This window comes from Rhyacophila brunnea, unplaced genomic scaffold (genome assembly GCF_057557595.1).
Source record: "Rhyacophila brunnea isolate RB1 unplaced genomic scaffold, BYU_Rbru_1.0 scaffold_17, whole genome shotgun sequence".
In the NCBI taxonomy this organism is placed as follows: Eukaryota; Metazoa; Arthropoda; class Insecta; order Trichoptera; family Rhyacophilidae; genus Rhyacophila; species Rhyacophila brunnea.
In genome coordinates this window covers 12,586,315-12,611,596 of record NW_028232827.1, presented here as the reverse complement: position 1 = coordinate 12,611,596, position 25,282 = coordinate 12,586,315, and the positions used below count along the sequence as shown (strand labels likewise).

General features: G+C 31.1%; 1 protein-coding gene across 1 annotated transcript in view; it reads right to left on the bottom strand.

Moving 5' to 3' along the window:
• Nucleotides 1-25,282, bottom strand: part of mol (dual oxidase maturation factor 1 mol) — a 242,918-nt gene that overhangs the window by 168,025 nt on the left and 49,611 nt on the right. The window contains exon 3 of the mRNA XM_085944265.1: nt 13,163-13,635. The gene's annotated coding sequence lies outside the window, so the exon portion shown is untranslated. The remainder of the gene's footprint in view (nt 1-13,162; nt 13,636-25,282) is intronic.

Genomic DNA, 25,282 nt, shown 5'->3' with positions numbered 1-25,282 from the left:
AGCGTGTGCCTAAAAAAAATTGTTGTCTATCTCATTGATTTGAGAAATAACAATAAGTGGATAAATCACATTCAAATTGAATCAGTAAATTTTTCATTCTGTATAATATCTATTTACTTATTCTTTCCATTTATCACGCGGGCGATGTCGCGTTCGATCTCTAGTATGCAATATATTAATTTAAATATCATTTTGTGAACGTATTGAATTAATAATTTGTTATGTAAATGATATATATTTTTTTAAATAAATAAATAATATATTGTAGGTAATATATAAAAATGGTTTGCTTAACCTGTAAAGGAATGACAAGACAAGTGAATGTGTGAAGCCGCTGGGAAGAAAATCGGTGATGCAATTTACATAAATTAAAACAAGTGTGCTTGTAATATGCTATCATAATATTATATTATTATACAAACGTATAATATATATAATAATGTGTCAAATAGAGTTATGTTTGTTTTCCTATACAGTAAACAATTTCATGAAGAGTTTGCCGCATACTCTTTCAAGTATTATGTTTATTGGTTAGCAAGACATTATGGTTTTAGAAGTTGATTTAGCTTTTTTTTTATTCTTCGTTCGAAAGGTTTTAGCTTTATATATATATATTTTTATCCTTTTCATTCTACTTTATTTGTTCATCTGCCTTTCAAGTAGTTTTATCTTCATTAGTAGGTATCTTTAAACATGCGTTCGAATATTAAAGCAAAGATTATATTTATGACACAGATAATTGTACCAATATTCATGAGTTCACAGACCTTGCATGTCGTAGAACCAACCCATTGAGATGGCTGTTCGACAGTCAAATAATCCCAATCAAGGGGTCTTGATAAAAACGAGGAAATAATATTTCGTGCAGTTTTGTTTCATTCCTGGGGAGGGTACAGGGGACAGGGCTGAAAGTTTTCATCGTGAGGTACGATAACAATCAAAATTGAACAAAATTGGAAGTTTTTATTTTTGAAAAATGTTGGAAAGTTTATAAAAAATATCGTATTTCTCTTTCATAGATATACAATATAAAAACAAACAACATTTATTTTATAAATACCTTTTTTCAGAAGTTATACAAGATTATATAAGATATTATAAGACATTTTTAATGACTCGTCAACATTTTAAGACAATGGAAACTGCAGTTTTTGTTTCTAACCCTCTTATTAATGCTTGCAAGCATCAAGTCTTTTAATGAAAGAAGAGTTTTAAATACTAACAGAAACAAGCACGGTATATTCAGTGCGTCGTGAGATATTAGGTATGTCAGGTAACTGACTTAAATTATTTATTTGAACCAGTAGGTTACCGTGTAACTTCGCGGTTACCTGTTCATTGTTGAACTTAATTGTTGTGCTACGATTATTGTTCTCGTTTACACCATTGTGAAGTTTTGTCATTTTTGCATCACCGTAAAAAAATAATTAACCGCGCAATCACATCAAGATTAAATCTTTACGATACTATAAGTGTTTTATGAATTATTTTTAACGCAGATATCTGACGGTAAAATGTTGTGTTGGATTATAAAATATTATTTGGATTATATTTATCTCTTAAAATGGTACTACTGCCTCAATAACATATGAGTCTTCTTAGTTTTCCTCTTTTATGACACATTTTCATATTAATACTTTCTTATAGCTGTAAGTATACTCGCTACAGATTCTTACTATCCTTCTCAAATATATACTTACTTTATTCAAACATTTGTCAGAGAAGTATTGATATTATATAAGAGGTAGTGTCGGTAGCAAAACAATACAAAACTTGCGATTACATTATAAAGTGTTTTATTTAATTAATACATACTTAAAATTAGTACTATCGACCGGAAGTACTTGAGGGATTTTAAATTTAAAGTCTAATTGATTTAAGTTTTGTACTATTCCAACGGCGAAACTCGGGTCGCAAAAATTGACTCAAATGAAATAGCACAAAACTCAAATCAATTAGAATTTTATACATACTTAACCAAAAACAATAAGCACAATAAATATATTTTTGAAGTTATACTTCTTTAGGCGCGTTTGGAAAATCAGATCAGAGTGTATTTTTGGCGTGTGACATGTAGCACATAATTTATTTTTTCACACAAAAAAACACACTCGATTGGATTCGAACCAACGATTGTTCGGTTATCAGCCAAATGCACAACCAACACGCCACAGAATTATATAGCAATCGTGATGATTATATAGTTTACCTAATATTATAGTTTAGAATTGTTCCGTTGCTAGGCAGCGAATTTTTTATTGTCGGCCATTTGAAATTCCTTACGTAAACAAACTATTAAACGTTGTTACTTTAAAAATAAAAACAACGATAAATAATTATATAATTTAGTAATATAAGTTAAAGTGTATAGAAATAAATCAACGGCGTTCCAATAAGCGGTCCTTTTTCTTGAATGTGTAATTTAACAAGATAATTAAGAGCTAGTCGATGAATCTAGTTTATCTTAAGTTTTGTTTTTGTTTTGTTACGCCAAAGAAATATAACTTCTAACGCGCGTACATAATTACACACACCGATTTTTTTTTTAGTTTACGCACCAATTATATCTAAATCATACACCAAAATAATCCCAAACCATATCCATCTATAATCGGGCACGGCCTAAACTAGTACCAATATGACCGTAAAACTAACAACAAGAAACAATAATTAAACCAGGGATCCAACAGGGAGACTTTCTCTGCTCACTACTAAACTAAAGGCTAGTGCCCGGAGTTTCTTAATTTACTTTACCTATTTGAATGATCCAGATTACAGTCCAATTAAATTATCACAACAAAGATTTACATACAATTTAGAACAAAGCATGATACAATGTAAGTTCATTGAACAGCCTCCTTTTATTAGTACTTACTGACATCGTTTTTTATGGTTAATTTTATATTTAAAGAGTAGTTTATCAAATTCCTATAAAAACTATTAGGCTTTTTAAAGATTCATAGTTTTATTTAATTTAATTTTTCTTAACAATAAATAAAACACAATATTTCTAAAAAAAATTGAAATGTTAAAAATATAAAACTGTTTTAATTATTATATCAAAGTTCATTATTGTGGCCATTGCCCCCACAAAAGGGGGGCTGACAGGGATCTAGCCTGGGGGCCCGGGCACAAGAAGGGCCCGGCGTGGTGTATCGACCAGATAAGTGATTTAAACACACATTACAAATTCTCTCGAATAGTAAAAAAAGTCGCCTGAGGCGCTATTTATCCTCAAAAATATTATTGTTTAAAATTATGTGGTTGTACGATACAATTTTTAATTGTGTATCGATACTTGACAACTCCATAATTCAAATAGATGAATTCAAATATACAAAAAACACTAAAACACATTAATTTTACCGCATACACCATTTTTTGGAAAACGCTACTGTAGAGCATCACACTGCCTTTATCTTTAGCGATAGGTAGGAGGGCCGTCAAAGATCCTAGCCTGAGGCCCGCTTCAGGATGTGGGGGCCATGATTTTGGCTATACCGAAGTTAGATTCGTTATAAAATATAAATGATTTAGGGAATAAATACCGATAAAACACGGAAGGTTAATTAGAGAAGGCTGTTGAACGAACATGTGATAATTGATTTTTATAAAATTGTCAATTTAACTCTACAATGATTTACGGTATGCTAACATGAGAGGACACCGCGTGAATGCTTTATTTAAAAAAAAATATCACTCATTGAAATTTCGACTATTTTTGCACATCTAATAAATAATTTTAGATTGTTCAAACAAATAAACTAGATAAAAATGTGTACGGTTCTACTGAAAAATTCTAAATTTAAAAAAAGTATTATTTTGAAATCAATAATAGATGAAAAGAAATGAACATTGCACTGTTCTCATTCAAATTATGCACTGAGAAAATAGTTATTGATTAATGCACATGTGCGTGTAATGGTTCCTTAATATAATGGAGAACACTTCGATGACTAAATTAAAAATATCAATCGTGTAAATAATACTTAAATATATGTAATATTACCCCTCAAAACGACATCAGCCAAGAAGTTAGTAGAAGGATTACTCTGGCAAAAACATCTTACTACGGTTTCAGTTTCACTTCAGATCAAGACTCTTCTCAAAGAAAACTAAGCTAAACTCATCAGACCTATAATATTAACCTATGGGTTGGAATGCTGGGCTTTTTCAAAAAAAGATGAAAAGAAGATGTACCTATATCTTTGAAAGAAAGATGTTAAGAAGAGTCTGTATGTGAGGAGGATGGCACGTGGCTAGGAAGGTACAACCATGAATTATATGCGTTGTTTGAAGATCCCCCTGTAGTATTACACGTGAAAGTTGGGCGACTTCGTTGGGCAGGCCATGTCTCAAGGATGGAAGACACCCAACTACCAAAGAGGCTTCTCTTCAACAGGCCAGAAGGTAAAAGGAGGATCGGGAGACCTAGACTGCGGTGGCTGGACTGAATAGAAAGAGACAGCATCCCTGAGACTGAGGCGGTGGAGGGAGCTTGTGGCAGACAGAGGGCAGTGGAGATGTTTCCTGGAGGCGGCCAAGACCCACATTGGGTTGTAGTGCCGATGATGATGATGATGTAATATTGGAGACATTTTCCTTAGCAGTGATAAAACATGTTTTCCTCATAGACACTACTAGAAAATATACACCGTTATAGCTGCTGTCTCAATAATAATTTTATTATATGAAAATATTTACAACCTGAAAACCATTTAAAAATTCGTGTATAATTATTTAAATATGTAATATCAGTTAACTGTTAGATAACAGTATCTGGTTAAATGCTAAGCCGTTAAAATAAAAATACCGGTTAATTTGAAATAACAATATTATTTGATAAATTATTTTGTTTATTGGACCAGATAGCAATAATTCTTAAGTGGTCGGCGCCGGCCGATTTCAAAACGCCCAATAAAAAGTGAAAATATTTCAAAGAGAGACTACAAATATTTTCAGGCAACGGGGTCAAGTTTACGATTTGTTTGTGCGTCGGTTAAAATAAAAATAATAAACACATCGATATGCAACGTGATCGTATGATAAATAGCCGGTAAAGGCGCCTGGGCGATGGTGTTCTCTATAAAATCAGCCTTCATAATGATATTATTATTATCCTGCCCACTCCACATAAAGTTTTGAACGTGGAAACGACACACGTCCACGTCTTGAAACTGTCGAAAAACCCAAGAACAGCATACTTCCTCAATTAAGTACAATTCAGTTATACCAACAACAGATTTTTTGAAACCACTGGCGATTATACTTACTCTAATTAAAGATAAAACTGACTGAATTCAATTCTCTCTTTACCTGCATAAAAAATAATTTTCTCATTTCACAGTGCTAATTCCGTCAATTGAAATAATAAATCTTTATATAACACCTATTTTTTTCATCCCTTCATACCCACAATAAACTCTTCGATCGCGTATACAAAGTTCTACAGATGATATGAATATTCTTCACTAATTCTTGCCAGTAGTGAGTTTAGGTAGGTACCTACAGATAATTCTGAATCACTGGCTGATTTCTGAAGAGCCACTATTAAATTTTTTCCGACCATGTCCGATCCTAATAGGATCATATGGACTTCCACAGAGTGGAGGTTTGTATTGACAGATTTTGTTTTTATGAGAAATGGATGTCAGCCACTTGCTCAACCTATTAGGTCCATACTCTGACCCATACACAAATTGAAAAACAATATGTGTACTTGCCAGACCCAGGATTCGAACCTGGGACCCACGACGCAATATAGGCCAACGCTTAAGCTGCGCGGCCATCGTGGGTGTAAATACAAAATAAAACAATGAATTCAAACTACCAAGCAATATAGAAAAAAAATATCAGATTATCCTTTTTCTAGAATCAAATCCAAAAACAAAAAATGATTATAACTTTAGATGACAATGATGAGATGAAACACTTATAATACGTATCTGTTTGAGTGGTTATATTATAAGCCTCTATGATGTTATAATTGCAGGAGTTTTGTTATGCATAGGGTGATATTTTATATCTACTATATTTTTGTGTGAAACACGCATCCCTTTAAGATTATTTATTGTAATATTTATGGATACCTATACACAGTGACGTCCCGTGAAGGTAGGCAAGTCATGCGTTGCTTAGAGGCAGAAAATGAAGAAATTAATAAAATCGCGGTTTGGCAAAACGAAGCCTGGTATCGTCAGGTATTAATGATGCTCATGTGACCTATATGGATGATTAAAAACCGACGAGGCGCCTTGCGTTTAGCGGACAGATTGGTGGCTTAATGGCATACAGAAATACTTACCAGCGCTTCGATTAATTTTAATTTAAAATAAAAAAAAAACAATTCGCTAACTACTTAGGTACATGCTCATATTATAAATGTGTATGTAACAATTTAATTCTTAGATAAAAATGTGAGAATATCAAAGACATCAAAGTAAAATTGAAATAAATAACTACTATCATCAAAATTCTGAATTAGGTTAGGTTAACAACTTTATACCTACCTAATTCAGAATTGTATTTACCTATTTAATAAAATATGACGTCATTGATGATAATAGTTAATTATTTAAATTTCACTTTGATGTCATTCATATTATCACATTTTTATCTAAGCATTAAATTGTTCCATACCAATTTATAATATGAGCATGTACCTAATTAGGTACCGAAATATTTTTTTAAATTTTAAATTGAAATTTGATTCTGTATTGTTAATATAGCGTACCTACATACCTACATATTGATACTTGATTTTATATTGTATTGTTTATGGATTCCATTTTTAAAATATTTTTTTTTTGCATAGAAAAAACAACAGAATTCAAATGTCAGCTAGGAAAAAAAGCAATCACTTGAGGCATACATATTTTAAACAAGAAACTAAAAGCTGGACAAATTATTGAAAATCACAGCAGAAATATTTGGGTATTTATTTATTCACAATCACTTTGTATCAACAATAAAACGTAATAATTTCAAACACTGAGATGGAGATTGTAATTACTGAAAGTGACGTGGAACTTCTATCGATTGTCGATGAATCAATCCCTCAGATACCCCCCGCCGTACCAGCAAAAACTGCAAAGAAAAAAGCTAAGACGGAAGGTGGACACATCATGATAACGAGGAGTAAGCAACTAACATCATCACCAGCAGTTGGAAAAAAGAAAATTATTAAACGCACGCACAAGGCGAAGCAAAACAAAAAGAAAACAACACCGTGAAGACAGCAATAATTATTGTTAAAAAATGTATAGTTTTAATTTTACACTATTGTTTCCTGGTATTAAATAACACTAAAAAATCCTCATAAAATATAAAAACATTTAAAATATACTTATAAAAAAAATCATAACTTTATTTAATTCAAATAGATCTCTAGGTAATATAATTATTATTCTATCACCATTGTCATCTGCAATATAATTATTTTTAGTTACAGGTTGTTTCTAGGAAAGAGATACATTGATATTTCAGTAGGTGAGTATTATGTTAGTAGTTGGAATTTATGGTTTTGATTTTATTCTACATCAAACATCCACGTCCCTAAGCCTGCCATTGTGTGTGAGAATAATATGAAAAACCTTATAAATGTATACAACTTTAAAGGATTACGAAGATGTGAGTATATTGCCTTGGTAAGTAAAAAGACAGTGATTTTGTTTTAGTTAAATTGGTGTAGTTCTTCTCCTTCTCTCTAATATGTACAATTATTATTGTATTGTTTTGACATAATCTTTAATAAGACAAGTGTCTTATTATTACAAGTGAATTAATATTGCAGATGACAATAGTAATATATTAAAATAAATCACACTGTCTTTTTACGTAAAAGGGCAGTATATTGATAATAAGATTAATGCATCCTTCTTTTCTGATTGTGTTGAGTGACACTAATTTTTAAAAAAATATGATAATGAAAATGTGAAAGCAGTTTTTAAACGGGATTTTCTTCCGGATACAATATAAAATTAATGTTGTACCTTACTAGTCGAATACAAAATAGAGTCATGCTAGACTATAAAAAAATGAGAGTTGAATACGTCATAAAATTATTTTAATTGGGAAACCAAAATCTCAAATGAGGAAATCTCTGACAACAATAATAAATAATTAGACTTTAGATGATTTATATGGATATTTTGACCTTGAGCTTTAGGTTAATGTTAGGCTAACTTTATAATTTTCACGTGGCTTAGTTAGGTATATACAACATAATATGTTGAATTTTTCATATTTTCTGTGAGCACTTACTTTATCAGGCTTTTATTTTTATTAAAATCTACCTAAATACAAATTTGTTTTTAGGTAACTAGATACCAACGACATTGATATCAATAATAATTTGTATTCTCTGTTCACTCTAAACTAAAATAGTTCTGGTTAATGTTTCCCCTTGATTAAAACGACATTCTTTCAAGTTAGAACAGATTTTTTTTAATCAAAAGAATAGCTCTTCTGATTTTTCTAAGAATTGCTGTTTAATTTTACCAATCCTCAAAATGTCATAAATGACAAGACTTAAAAGACTGTATTCTTTATAGCACCAAACTCTCACTGCAAAACTATGGTTGAAGTGATAATATAATGGTATGAAAATCAGATCATAATCATATTAGGTATCAGTAGGGGTCTTGTGTCGCTCTTCCCCATAATTATCCAGTGCATTTGTAGCTTCACGACTGGCTTCCTCCCTGTTGGGTTTCCAGCGAGAACCATTGTTTTATCAGTATCTCTGGCATGCGCTAGACATGGTCGATCGATTTTAGTCTCAGGAGTTTTATGAATGTCGATAGTTTCGAAATACACACAGTTTAATCATTCTACCTGATTCACTACACTCCATCATCACTCATTGGTTCAAATATCTGACGCAGAATACTTCTCTTAAAGGTTTCAATAGGTTCAGCTGGTGTCACAGTTATTATCCAATTGGCTTCCACCAGTGACGTCCCTAGACAAAATGCCGCCCCTAGGCAGCTTCAAAATACCGCTCCATTTTTTTTATACAGTATTTTTATACAATATCATCCTTTCATAACTCCAATATCTAAGATGTTGTATGGATACGTTTTAGATACTAACAAAATATATAGATACTTACCACTAAAATATACAAAATTAAATTTATAAATATTTTTTTACCAAAAGTGGGTTTTGTTACCTTGATAATACAGTCTTACACATCACGAATCAGAAAAAAATACAGTCCTGATTAACCTTTTATGTTAATTAATACATATTGTTTCCAACCAGTGTGCTGATTTTTTTAATGAAAAGATATTTTCGTTATTACTAAGTTTAAGTAGTTATTTATATATAACCTATACGAAATAATTATCCTCTATTTGCCGCCCTTAGAGTAACTGCCGCCCCCAAGTGACGCTCAATCTGCCTACCCCCACGGGACGTCACTGGCTTCTACCACTTTCGTGCCATAATTTCACTTTAATAACATTGTTACGACTTCTTTTTGTAGAATTTAAATTTTCAGCTGCAGCATGGAGGTCCGAAATTATTTCAACAAATTTTAGACCATTGATAATTAATTAACAATGAAAAAATTAAAGATAGTTGAAGTATGGCCGATAAAATACTGAACGTTACTTTTAACAATTTCTTGTTTCGTTACAGACCTAAAACAGTTCCGAATGATCCGATATACATAAAAAATTCGTGACCCAGAAAATTATTTTTAAATCTAGACCGTTTCGTTTTGGATAAGATAAAATGTGTGTTTTAAATAAATATTTAAAAGGTTAGAGTCCAACTTTCTTGAATTTAATTCTATTCGTTGCGGCGGCAACAAAACAAAAATCAGAGAACCTTCAGTCACTTTCTTTTTTATCACTGCATGATCACGTCATTGCTAAAATACTGGCTGATCATATTATATTATTAGTATTATGTTAGAATTTAGTATCATGTTTACAAATATTACACATCACTGATATTATTATGTTTATGTGAAGTACTTGATTATGATTTTATTAATTTAATAAACAATATAATATTCATCAAAGAACTCAGAAATAATGGGAACTGAAATACGCAACGGGTAAGGAGAAGCAGGCAACCGATCTCGAGTAAGGATGAATACGCGATAAATTTAAATACGTGTCAAGAATACGTCATGCGTCGAATACTGACAACTGCTCTAGGTTTATGCATTGACGCTCATTTAATATTGGTGTATTACAGACACTATTTCCCGTCTATAAAGCGTGGTTTATTTTAGTAGGACATATCGGAATTCTGTTTATTAATCTGTTCTGTGATATTCATCTATAAAACCGTTTATTATGGATATAAAATAAAATTCAAGAAGTTTCTTCATTGTAAGTATGTACCTACCTAAGTAAGTATATAAAATTTATGGAAGTATGTATAAAAATTACTTGACTGAGTATAATAATATGTACCCACGACCTATACCTAGGACTCAGAATGAGAATGGTCAGGTTCTATAGAGTCTATAATCTATATGGACACTCACACAAATTACCTTTAAACAACTGGAAGCTTTTGAAATGTGGGTGTACACACATATGCTCCGTATTAGCTGGGAAGACAAAGTTACAAATCGACTGCATTTGGGCAAATTGTTCAGGAAGGAGAATAAACTGAATAATTTAACTATTGAGCGGAATTTAACAATTAATTATTTAAAAAATAGACTTTACAAATAAGTTGCATAATGAATTAATACACTATTTTAGTTTCCCTTTTATATTATATAAAGAGATTCCATATATGGTATTGGAAATTTGGCACCTGTAGTTTGCTGTTTTGTGTGAAGAACGATAACGCATTTATTTGTAGATTTATGAGTTTGAAATTTTGTTTGAGCATGGAAAACATGCTTTATAACAAAATGTCAAAAGTACACTTAGCTGGTTTGTTGATTAAGCAGTCGAAATGTTGAGGTAATCTCAAAGATGAAAAAATAAAAAAAAGAAAGATACGGATGGATAGAAAGAAAATGGCCGAACTCATCGCTGATGATAACGGATATGGCACAAAAAGAAGAAGATATACAATTAGTAACCTAATATTTCTTCAATATATTAATACAACATTAGTTCCGCCGACTGAGTATGATGTTTTGACAGTCGATTGAGGTTATGTATAAAAATATTTTGTTGTCATTTTCTGATAGTTGTGTTTGTGTTCATCTGTATTTGGCATTTTATATTATACTGCTGTACACAGTTCAATAATGTACTGGAATAATTACAACAATTATTGTTAAATAATATCTTGAAATACTAATATACTTAAGCACACTATTAAGGGTAACGCAACGTAACCAGTGATTTAAAAAAATATAATTTATACATTTTATTGATAATTTTCACTTTAAATAATCAATACGTTAAACTAAAAGACATTACAAGATATTTTTTTAATTTAAAAACATACTAACTTGATGTAAACTTTATTAAATTTTGGTTAAATTGTGTACGCATCATGCGTATTCATTGCTGCTAAATTACATGAATTTATGACAATGTTACGAAAAAGTATTTTTATTAACCCGTGGTACGCTATGATATAATATTAAAAAAGTTATTGTATACACTACTTATAGTATTATAATATACCTATTATTCGGTCAATAATATTTGATATTGAATAACATCATAATAATGTACATTAAAACCATAAAGCATATTTATGATATTTGTATACTTTTCTCCATGCCGGATATTCTAATTTTGAAATATTTTATTTCGAGACTTACTAGCTTACTTTAAAATCTTCTTTAAACCAAATTAAAGAAGTCTTGCTGTCATATTTGTATTATATACGTGGAGTGGGAAGCTATATTGTATTATTTAACCTATTTGGAAAATACTTTTAATAGTGATAGGTATATTATCATGATAATGATATTTCACTATTAGTACAATGACAAAATGTTTATTTTAAACACAAAATTGAACTCGCCACTTTATCCCTGCCAAATAGCAAGCCGTATAATATATCATTATATTAAATTCGATCTCATAGAGATCAGCACCGAGCAGCTCGTATTATTAATTTTATAATCTTTATGCCTAGTCCAGACCAAGCTACACGGTTCGTTAAGCAAACAAAAATGAACATTATATACAAACATTACAAACTGTTCGAAAAATGTATCAAAATTATTTCCGAACAATAACGTTGTCATACGAATGTCCATGTATTTTCAAATTGAACATACTGTTCATATATAATACTTATAGATGTTAGAAGTCTAGACTACGCTTAATATTTTATAAAACATCTTAAGAGGTAATGTAGCCGCTAAGATTTCATCATATTTACCTTAAATCTCATAAACATAATACACAATATAAATTTGTTCTTTGGGCAGTAAAAAAGTCGCCAGCGGCGCAATTTTTTGTGTTAAATACTGCACGTTTAATGTTTTTTTTCAAATTAGTAGATTTATTATATTTAAGTGTGTCGTTCTTAAGATGGGATTATTACCTAAAACAGCTCTCAAAATAAATAACCTAGAATCAATAAGAGGTTTGTTTCAACACCATTATAATGTCGTAAACTCCAATTAATCTCCCTTTAAATATATTTTTTACATTTATTTTAGTTTGGTTTTTTCAGGGCTCAAAATGGTCCGGAGTGCCATTCCGGTTCATAAAATCTCCAAAACTGTCGCTCCGTCTTGTGGAATTTTTTTATTTGATTGTATGAGCCATATACCAAAAAATCAAACACAAGTAATATATAATTTCTGTTCTTTTCTAATGATAACTTTCGTAAAATTATCGAGCGCTCGGTTCGTACAATTTTCCATTTCGAGCGCTGATGTTTTTAGTATTATTATTTAAATTAAATAAATATGGGGAGTTGAGCAGTTTTTTGTTGTTATGTGAGGGAAGAATTTGGAATTCTGCTACTGCATACTATGATTCTTCAAACAGTCGATGTTAATTGACAGCAAATTCCATTTTTAATGTAATGTTATTGTTTAACATGTTATATAACATTGACATTACTTCTGTGAGACCTGTATTAACAAACTAAGTCGATCAATGTTCTACGAATATAAAATACAAATGCAGGAAAGCACAAATAGAACTGTTTAAGTGTTTTCAATAGATTTTAAATGCACGTAAAAGTGTTGTAATGAGGAATAATGACTTACCGACGGCGATGTTTGACACCGATGTCTCTTTCTTTTCATTTCTCGACACCTTGTTAAATTTGATTTATGCCTATTCTCGATTCCCAACAAACAGCACAAAAATATCATTTTTCATTTTGCCACTCTGATATTGAAACGCGAAGCACTAAAAATCATTAACACAAGCACCGGCACACACTGAGTATTATTTGGCAAGGCTATTCAAAACTTTCGCCGAATTTATTCATACTTGAGCACCACAATTCGATTTGATTAGATGCAATTACGGTACACTTTCTCCGGTTGAGAAAAACACTTTGAAATGTATAAAACGAATTATCTCTCCGCTGAGTTATGTAGGCAGGTACGTCTGACTATGTTAATCACAGTTGTAATATTATGTTTGTAGAACTTCTTCTGGCAATGCCGTGGCCCAATGGTAAGTCGTTATGTAATGTCACTCTTTGTCGATTCTGGTCTCGCTGTTATGATATCTGAAACGGAAATAAATTAGATCAATAAGAATCGCTGTAACTACGCAGTATTCGGAACAGTAAAATAGATTAAAAAATGTAAACAAGAAAACACAATCTGCATAAAAAACGGTAGGTTATTTTATTTTATATTGACACATAAATTTTTCATCACAAATGTAATACAAATATTACTAAATTTAATTAAAATTAAAATTTATTTATTTACTAATAATTATGACATGAAAAAAACAGAGAATCGGTATTAAAAGAGTATTAAAAACAATGTATAAAGTATATGGAAGTACGTCGCAACTACATCCACTTAAACTCATCTCACGTAGGTGGAATATATCAATATTATTACACAGTTATTGCCCGCCTAATTGGCATTTACAATGGAAAATTAGTCCTGCACTTCGGGAGAACAAACAATCGATATTCCCGACGTTCAATAATAGTACATATCTTCAATATACCTTTTAATTATATGAATTATTTGTAATGTTGCCATTTTTTCTCATGCAATTATAGTACATTTTATGAAAATGCATTTTATATCCGTTAGTATTGATACCGTATTGATACCCAGTGGAAGGGAGGTTTAGAAACTACCATAGAGTACAATATGAGTCTAGAAACTAGCATATTAAACACTAGAGTTGACTAGAGTAATAGCGCCTGTACACGTGCATGGATTTACTTGCACCAATAGTGTGTATTTTGATATTGTCATTGAGTGGTGCTATTTGACAGGTTCGGACAAGCTCGAGCAGGTTCGTAGATAATCAGTAAACGTCAAAATGTTATGTGCGGCGTTGTTCGTCTTTCTTCCAGCAGGTTCGCCACTATCGTTCTACTGCGCATACGCACTGCGATGCAAGTACAAATTATTGGGTGAAAATTCAGAAGCTTCTAAACTTTTTTGATTGTGTAAACGGGGTATAATACAACACGGTATGGTAAGGCTGCGCACAACGAGTAAGGACAACAAATTAAGTAATTGGATACGGAAATTAACAAGAAAATTCAATGTAAAAGAGTTTGCTAATAGGAATTTTACCAAACTCTTTCACATCGAATTTAATAAAATTCTTACATCGAAATAGGTACGAATATATTAAGGTAAAAGTAAGATAAAATTTATATATAAGTATTATTATAAAATTCATCAATTATTTAGACAGAAATATGCCTATTTATATATTGAAATATTAAATAAGGCTTACATTGTCTACAATTGAGTTTCCCAGAGTCATATCTCACATATTCAAAAAATCGAGTTTTGAGATAATCGTAAAAAACTACCAGAGCACTGTTTTTGTATTTAGAAGAAAAGTATTGAACTCCCTTGAATATTAATAAGCGAGTGAGTCGATTTACATTATATTTTAAAAAATATATATATAATACTCCTAAGGCTGTAGATACACAAAATACAATGAGAAATAGAGTTACCTGATTGGTTAGAAAGGTCTTGATTAGGGATTCCAATCCCGGGATCCCGAGCTATTTTTGATAAGTACCTATGAATCCTGGAATTGATAAACATAATCCCGAAACTTTCGGGATTGATTTTTTTTATCAATTTTTATGGAAAATAAAATAAAAACGAAAATATAACAGAAAAAATCCTTTAAAAACAAATAACTACATTAGAAATAAACTGAGTTTGAATGAAGTTTGATTTATACCCATGTGTAAGTTGCCAATTCATTTTATTTTTTCACATAAATTAATAAAAATGAGAAAGATTGGAAAAAAACAATGCTTAGCACTATTAACAAAGTAATTCCACCATGATCTCATACGTTTTACGGCAGTTTCATATTTGGCTGACTAATTAGATTTATGAAGCGGAAAGGCCATAAGTACACCATGATTTGCTTTAATATTTTAAATCTCGCTAACCCATTCATTAAGATTTTTCTATCAGAAACAGCAATCTCATATTAAATTCACATTATTATTTATATTACAATATTATTTACTCCATTAAACTTATGTATTTCCAAGATTGAACGTATACAATATTAACAATAAATGTCTTAAATAGTATAAATTATACTAGATTTATTTTTGATAGATTTAATCAATGTTATTTTTAAATATAATTTTTTTATATTAACAATGGAAAAAAATGCCAATCCCGGGACCAGTCCCGAGATCCCGGGATTGTCAAATTGTAATCCCAAAATCGCGGAATCAGAATTTTGGCTCGGCATTGGATTCCCTAGTCTTGATGACAGAAGTCACATTATTCATTGAAAAAATGAGTTATCACACCAACAACAGTGAACTTTGCCAACGATTTTCAAATGGGCTAAAATGAATTTTGATAACCAATTACTTTTCTTTATTAATGCCTTTAGAATTATTTGGTATAGGTATTTACCTAACTCAAAAATGACATAATTGCAAAATTTTAGTTATGACTCTAGGCGACTAAATTATACTTATAGACCTGATCTAATTATGTTAATTATTTTAATTGATGAATTTTAAGATCAGATGAAAATGTTTGTTAATTTATTATGTTGGCATAGTATTGTTTAATAAATAATTATGAAGTACAACAGTGAGTAGATATTATACAATGTACTTTCATGTATTTTTTGTTTAAATTAGAGTATTTTATACAATATAAAAATAGCACAAACAAAACACAGACACTTGCAATTAAAGTCATGTAATGAATACCCAAGTACAATAAAATAAAACACTATATTGAGTAACTAACTATTCTTTAGTAAGAAATAATTCTTTTATTAATTATAATTAGGCAAAATGACAGTTACTTTATTTATTTTGACACGGACTATTGTTTAAATTACTGATTATTTTGATAATGTCATTCAAATTTTTTCGCAAACTATTCTTTTATTTAATTTTATCTTTTATCTAGTAAATTATTTGTATATACATGTAATAACTTATAAGTATATGTAATTTATTAACTAGGTACGTAAAAAAAAGTATGTTAAAACGTGTAATGCTTATCAGTGCATCTATGGAATACAAAAGCTATAGCCGTATTGTTGAGTTAAAACTACGTGGGTAAGTAATCAAAAATATCAACTCCTACAATAAGCATTGACCATTTATATTAGTTGAAAATAAGGCAAGTTTTAGTATGCCGATTGCATCCATGATGACGATGATGACGTCATAATTTTACATTCTCAGAAATTATGACTCATGGTTTAACTCAAACTACAAATTCAACCACTTCGTAGCGTTTCTGTATATAAACATCCCATCTGTTTATTTATTATATACAAGCTGAAGTACCCGGCTTCGCACAGGGTAGCTTCGTGGATACATTTTTATTAGATATTTAAAAAAATAATAATTAGTAATTATCTTTATAATATTAAAATATCTGTGTAATACAATATGGCAATATGAAGGTAATTCTAATATGAGTAAAGGTCAAACAAAAGAACACTAAATTAAAATCGAATCCAAAATATGCAAACGTTATTAATAGAATTAATATCTAGTAAAAAAATTGGAAAGAACAAACAAACAACAAACGTTGTATTTTATATAATACTAATTTAGAAACCTTCGCAGGTGTGCGCACAACAACTGACAAAAGTTTCATCGCAATCGGATGAATGGTATAGGAACCATACAAATAAAGGAAGATATAATGAAGAAGAAGACGAAGATGGTTTTTCTAATTCAGAAACCTTTGCGGGTGTGCGCACAACAACTGGCGAAAGTTTCGTCGCAAGCGGATGAATGCTATAGGAGCCATATGAATAAAAGAAGATAGAATGAAGAAGAAGAAGAAAAAGATGATTTTTATAATTCAAAAACCTTCGCGGGTGTGCACATAACAACTCAGTAAAGTTTCATTGTAATCGGATCAATGGTATAGGAACGCATACCGGACAGACAGACAGATATTCATTTTTATAAGTATATAAGATATATCCTATAATCTTCGCGCAAGTGCAAGTAATAAGTTGACAAAATTTTATCGCAATCGGGTGAACGATATGGCAGCGCATAAAATACGAACAAACAAACAAATATTGATTTTTATATATTAGATAATAATATGTTCTACAACTAAAAAAAATTTTTTTTAAGTATTTTTATTAGGTAGGTATTAGACGTTTATTCTGAATTGAGTTAAATTTAAGCAGATTGATGATGACAATTAAAGCGTTTTAGTTATGTAATTCATCAACCTGCTCATTACATGCTCAATTTATATCGCGATTATGGAATAAACTAATTCCATCGCAATCTAAATTTATTGAACGTGTAAGGTTTGTCTGTGTGCATAAATAATAGTGTAAGTACTTACATAGTTTTTTCAGAAGATTTAGAATACATTTCTCTATGGTAAGTCATTATGATTTTCAAAATCTTTATGTCACTTTATGCATCGTGTTTTAATTAAATTGAATTAATTAATTTATTTACAATAAACGTTCATATTTATATACTTTTTTAAGACTACAATAAACCACGAAGACTGGCCCAATGACAGATATATTACGGTGAAACAGTAGTGTAGTCAATGAGAGAAGTGAAATAATCACAAACAACGAGATTTTGAAGAAAAAATCACATAAATATATTGTGACCTCGCCTGTAATCGAACCCGAACCCCAGTGAAAATGCCAGCGTCTTACACATTGAACTGCGAGGACAGGTAAGACACGTAAGATATGTAAGTATTTCGTATACATTTTGAGCGTTTATCACAAAGCCAAATTGTATTTTTTACTTATTACAACCTAACAGAACCTTTTAAAGATTCTAACATAGGGCAAAAAAATTCTTCTGTAAGTTTAATTTTGTATTCTTCAAAAAACTAGTAAGTGTTACAAATTTAATTATCTTCAGATTCAAACTTATTACTAACATGACAGTGAAAATATTTTATCTCTCGTTATTTAAATTATTCCGAAGACTTTACCTCGTGTTAATACCAGACTTTTAAATGTATAAGCAGTTCGGAGTAGTAACTACCGAAATCTTCATATAATATTATATTAACTCCAACTAAGCTATCGTGACTAGTAATGCTCGATTTTTATTAAAGCTAATAATCTGAACCGCTTTATCTGAAACAGTTTAAGTGTGATATTTATAGCTATTGTCTGACAACAAGAAATCGGTGATCGCATCCAGAAGACTTCTAGTGACTGTAACGTTATTATTCACAATCTTGTGGATAATATACGTTTTTAAACACTAGCAACATTCGATGAGGATTTTTGAGACGTCGTTAAATTGGCGGTACTGCGCGGAGAATTTTTAAGTTGGCAGCTTGCCTACGCGTGATTAAAAGGCGTACGGATTACTGTGAAGTCAGTTCAGTGTGGATCGCAAAGAAGCCAGGACGCTTATCGGCAGGCCGATCGGCCAGCCGGCCAGCAAGAAGACGCCATGACTCTACGGTATTTATTGTATCGATTTGTGTTTAAAGGACTAGATTCCTGACTATTGAGTTTGTATTAACCTTCCCCCGGTAACTCTGGTAGGGTGGTTAGGGATCTTGGCATTGGTTTCGAACCTAATTTTGTAACTTTTATAATGTAACTTCGGCAGTGGCCGCGTTGTACTTCCGTTGTTTTTACTAGTACTAATAAATCTGCTTAGTGTCCATTTTGGACCATCCTCAAATGATTTTATTATTTTTCTTGTCCTGATTTGTTCCTTATATAGAAATATGCCAGGAGAGGAGTCAAGCAAGATGGCGCCCTCTGATTTTGTAATTAATTGATTATTTTTCTTAATCCTAAATGCTGAAACCTGGAAGATTTATAACCAAAAGACCACGTGGAAGTCCACGACCTACTGTTTGTAGGAATTATAAACCTACGGGGATGGGATCCTCGTGTTTTACCGCTGTTTTGTATTGAGCTATTCCGGATGTTTTAAGCGAATGATCTATATTTATTTTAGCCATGGTAGATTCGAATCGGCTTTCGTTACATGACGTACCAGTCATGGCGGCAACGCGTGCTAGAGGCATGTTGAAATAATGTATCGGCTCTCCTTTTCGTTAGATGCCACTTTTTTCTTCTTTGCAATAAACAAAAAGTTTACTAATAATATTTCTAACATCACTCCTGATCGTTCATAAAAAAACAAATTGATAAGCATTTAATGTATGACCTACTCGTTGGACGCGGACGACATGGCTGCCGTATCCCCGTTAAACGGCCATTATATGCAATTAGCATTTAATTTAAATGTGGTAAGTAATTAAAAGGTACGCAGTGATTATGTTAAATTGTAGCTATTAGATGGGATGCTCGTAGCATAATTGGTTAATGCACATATTTGCGTGACACCAATGGTTATACGGGTTCAAATCCCGTCGACTTTCGTATTTTTTTTCAAAAATGATTTTTTCTAGTGGGTATATATCTGAGGTGTTTTAAAGTTATGTATGTTCAATACATGGAATGCTACATTCTCAAAATCTTGTGAATTATTCATTGAATAAAGAAATGGTTTATTAAAAAAAGTAGTCTTATTCCCTGTGTTACCTTAAAAAAACAAGAAACCCTCGCGAAACCCCACTAAGTGTTAATGCTGTATAAACGAACGAATTTAATAATATAATATAACTTTTTATAAGAGCGGTAACCACCGCACGATTTGGGTAAACCAAGCATGTTTAGTTTGCAACAAATAAATACATTCATAGGCAGCTATACATTTGCCTTTTTATAAGTGATTTCACGTAATACTGCGTCCAAGAGCATTAAATGGGAACAAACGAGGCCATTTTGAGATTTTCATCATCTAACCTCAAGATACTTACTCACGGATTGAATGTAAACGCTCTCTATGACAATTTATTAAGAATACACTATATATTTGGTATTAGAAAATATTTTACTACTCAACTAATTGGTAACGCAGTAACCTGGCATACGATAGATAGATATAGATTAATACCCTATTTATTCAATTATTTTTTAAATAATTATTTGCATGTTTATGAGACTGCTTTAAAATGTGTATTAAGTCTGCCGCTAATAGCATGTGTCGCGGGTTCAAATCCAATGCCAAGCAAATTCAATTAATATTTTTTTTTACATATGTTTTTGATCCAAAACAGCGATGTAATGGGTTGGTCCAGCGCCATCTTTGAATTAATAAAGCCTGAGCATATCTTTTTCTACAAGAAACGAGTGGTCCACTGTTCAGCTTTTAAAATCATATCCCAGATTGCCAATAGTCACTCTTTTTCGTTTCAAATTGAATTATAAAAAGTTCTCAAATCAAATATGTTAATAAATTATAAATAATATACATTCCTGTTATTCATCAGTTATCAAAGTCAGACTAGTCATTCACACAAAAACCGGTGGTAATATCGATTTCCAAAAAAAATGTAACATTGATATATGCATTACATTTTTGTAGAAGGTGTGTTAATGCTAGTAACTTATCTATTCAAATCAAACCATTCACTGTGGAAACACGACAGACGCGTCAGTATAACCACTCTATCTAACAATTACAGGTCATCCATATACAACAACGGGATGGGCGGAAAAAGTAGGACCAGTCGTTGTGAATGTATCGGCTTTCTACTTGAGTCGGCAATGGTTGGTCAAATGGATATTTACCATTTCACTTTAGTCTGAAGGTTCATATAATAATAATTATTTATCTTTTAAAAATATTATCCAAGCATTTTTATAAAATAAAATGACTGAAAATAAACCTTATATGGCGACAGCACAGCCAACTGGATGCCGTGGACTGGACAACGCCGACTGGACTCCGAACGATAATTGGGCGATGCACATATGGGCACCACTAGAGATAATTGAAATTCGTGAATGAGTCTAAAATATATAATATGAAGAAGTATCAAGTTCATACACTGATGACAAACCAGTTTAAGTATATAATACTTACGCATAATATTTTTTTAATTTAATAAATATAACGTATTTCTCCCAAGAATTATTGGCAATTAATACCATTAAAATTATGACATAATTAGTTAAATAAAGATTAAAATAGGTAAATCCATTATAATTTAAATTCATATTCCACCAAATACCTCTGATCGATAGTATTGATATTAAAATAGGTACTTGCTCCTACAATTAGGTACCTATAATATACCCTCGTGGTTCCCATTGAGATCACTATGTATTTATGTGGTTTTTTCAGGGTGTTTATGTGATCGTTTCACTTCTATAACTATACTACTATCATTGGAGTTCATGGCTGAAGTGTATATATATATTATTTATTTAAAATAAATGAGTACATTTTAAATACGTACCTAGTTACTAACCTAGGTATATGATGTAAACTTAGGATGACGTCGTTATGCATCATTGACTCAACACCATATAAATTTGTGAATTTTATGATTTATAGATAATTTAGATATATAGGTAGATATTTTTTTTTTCTTTATTTGGAAGCAATTGAGCTCTTCTCTAAATGGAAGGCTATTCTGCTTTACAATGGGTTACAAAAGTATGCATACATTTTTTCATTACAGACATAAATAGTTAAGTACATTATTAATAATACAGAATAACATTTTTGTTACACTATACACTAGACATTTACGTTACATTTTTGGAGAAATTCATGAACAATTTTCATAACTGAAATATTTGGTTTTGCCAGGAACGAATTAATCGTGAAAGGAGGGTATAACCTGCATTTTCACCTTTTCATTAACACCTCTCTTTCCTGGCCATAGGCATCACATTGCCAGACAATGTGGTTAAGATCTTGAGTGGGATGCCCACACTGACACTGAGGGCTATCTACCACTTTAATTTTGTAAAATGATTCGTTGAGACTGTAATGCCCTGTCCTGCTTCTAGCTATTGTCACTATTACATCTCGCTTTATTTTACAATGTTTACTAAACCAAGTTTTAGGAGATCTACTATAATAGTTTTGATAGTAGTGTGTTCCCTTTTCTTTCCCAAGATTTTCTAAATATTTACCGTTATTTATAGGTAGATAATAATATAGATAATTTTAAGAAAACGGGTATATGCATGAGATGTTTTCAAATTGCGTATGTTCAATATACCTATATAAATATTACATTCTTAAATCTTGTAAATTATTCGTTTAATGAAAGAAATAGTTAATTTAATTATTAACAGGTGCAAGTACGTTATAAAAACTAGATATTTGGAGTGATCTATGAAGTCGGTTAGTAGTTAGTAACCTAGATGATATTATACAAAAACCGATAGCCAACGGTATTAATGCAATTTTATAAGCATTTCATGTAAAACTTAAAGAATTAAATTCGTCGCAGCTTAAATGGAAAAACACACTGGCGCAAATCCTGCGGTTAAAGGTTTTTATAAAATGGATTTTTCCTAGTGGATATATTCATAGAATGTTTTCAAATTATGTAGGTATGTTAAATAATTTAATTAATTAAAAAGTATTTATTTTTTGTCATACTTTGAGAACTGTCTAAACATAACTGGTCTAATAATTAATTGAATCGACCATTTAGTGTCATTTTGAATTTTCTAGACTTTACAAAAATTGATAAATTAACTTGACAATTCTAATGCCGGGTCCACACCGATAACAAGTCGCGCGACAACTCGTTAAATTTTACGATAAGCATGATAATTATCGTAAAATTTCTTAAGCAATTATGATAATTATCGTAAAATTTAACGAGTTGTCGCGCGACTTGTTGCCGGTGTGGCCGCACTTTAACATCACATTGTACGTACAATGTAATAATAATTCCTTTTTAAATTAAATAATGATCAATTCAGGCAGAACAGCCCTCAAATTAAAACAATGAAAGCTCACAAGTCTAACGCGGTAAACATAACAATGGCCGCATTATTTTATTTTTTATTAGAATGATTATTTAGCAACCAGATTTGTAATAATGCCTGCATTATCTATCGAACAATAGTTTTCTCTTAGCGTGAAATTCGATTGTGTCGTTTTTTCTGTTGTTTAGCCTCATGTCGAATCGATGGGGCCTGTTCGCAAATTTCTGCAATCTATCTTCTGCTTTAGCAATCACGCGCATAATCGGTCATCGATTAGTTGTCAGAAAAAATAATTTAAATGCCATTTATTTCTTATTTAATGCCAGTGGCGTAACTTTGGGTAGGTCATTGATCAAGTGCCTAGCAGGAATTATAATAACTAAAAGTATTCATTTGATTTTACGAGGCTTGATGGAGATTCCAGAATAGTTTGTATGCTTAAATTGGATGTCATTTTTCTACTGTATATTATATTATGACGTAGTGTATGTTACCTCGGTTTATCGTTATTTATATACATAAAGTACCGAATCTAGCGATTATAATATATTAATTCCAGAGTGAAACAGCGTTCAAATGGCATACAAATCGTATGCAGACATGTTACAAAATTTATATGGTAAGACTGGTAAGAGTGATAAAGTAGGTAGGTACAATAGAAAAATCGTATGGAATTAAGCTGTACCAAACTATAATCTGATTTAAGGCTATACCTCAGTTGAGGCACGGTCTAAAAAGATCGTGGCTAGGCGATGCGCCGATTGCGGGTCGCGGGTGCAAATGACGCATGCCAAACGAAATATAATTTGTCATATAAATCCAACATGCATCCATTTAATGTTCTATTAGTAAGAATAATAATAAATTCATTGACATTTTTTCTTTTTAAAGTAAATGGGTAACGTTTTTAGTCATCTTTACACGATTAAAGAATTAATACGCCCGTCGCCATCACGAAACAAATTGACGTGTGCCCAGCTCGACGTTCTCTATCAGAATGACAGCGAGTAGTGAGCGAGTCCAAAATTTCGTCGCGCCTATAGTTGAAAATTATTTGCCGTTTCACTGATGTATCGCCTTAACATCAACTACTGGAATTATTAATTGGTGGTTAATTCCTCATGTACAATATACTGCTAATCAATGGAACTTTTTCGTTTCATGGAATATTACTTTCCTAATGCTAGAGTATATTTTAGCTCTTTACGCAAAATAAAAAATCCGTCAAGAACTATCAAAAAAAAAATCATTATTTTTTCTAATAGAGCTGCGGTGCACAGTTTGAATAAAAATGCATATAATATGTACAGGATTGTTGGATACAGCATTTTAAGGAAATAACTATTAATTATTAAATACGTATTTTACTATGAAAATATCTATAAAATTCAGAATTGAGGCAGTATCTCACTCAGACGGTTTATATATATATATATAAAATTTATAAGTACATTATCAGTATCAGTTTTCTGAGCATTTTTTGGATCTGGATGCAGGTACATACAATATTTTTATATTTAAAAATCTATTTGACTGCACAATTAAGAAACTTCAACCTAACTTTCAATAATAATTGTAAGTGATAAAACTGCAATGCGATATAATGCTATAAGACAAAATTCAAGAGATAAATCTAGCTGAATTTTATAAATATCTTTCTAGCGATAACTACCGTAAATTAAGATCATATAGACCAATGATACTCAACCTTTTTATTCTTCGGGCCAAATACATATATTTGTAAAGTAACGCGGGCCGCATCACTACTGGTGTGACGAAATTGAACCCATGAATTTTTTACAAAATATTTTTGAGATTTTAAAAATTATCGTGTTTTTTTTTTAATTAATCGTGTGCAATAGCAACATTCTTATACCAGATCTGATGTG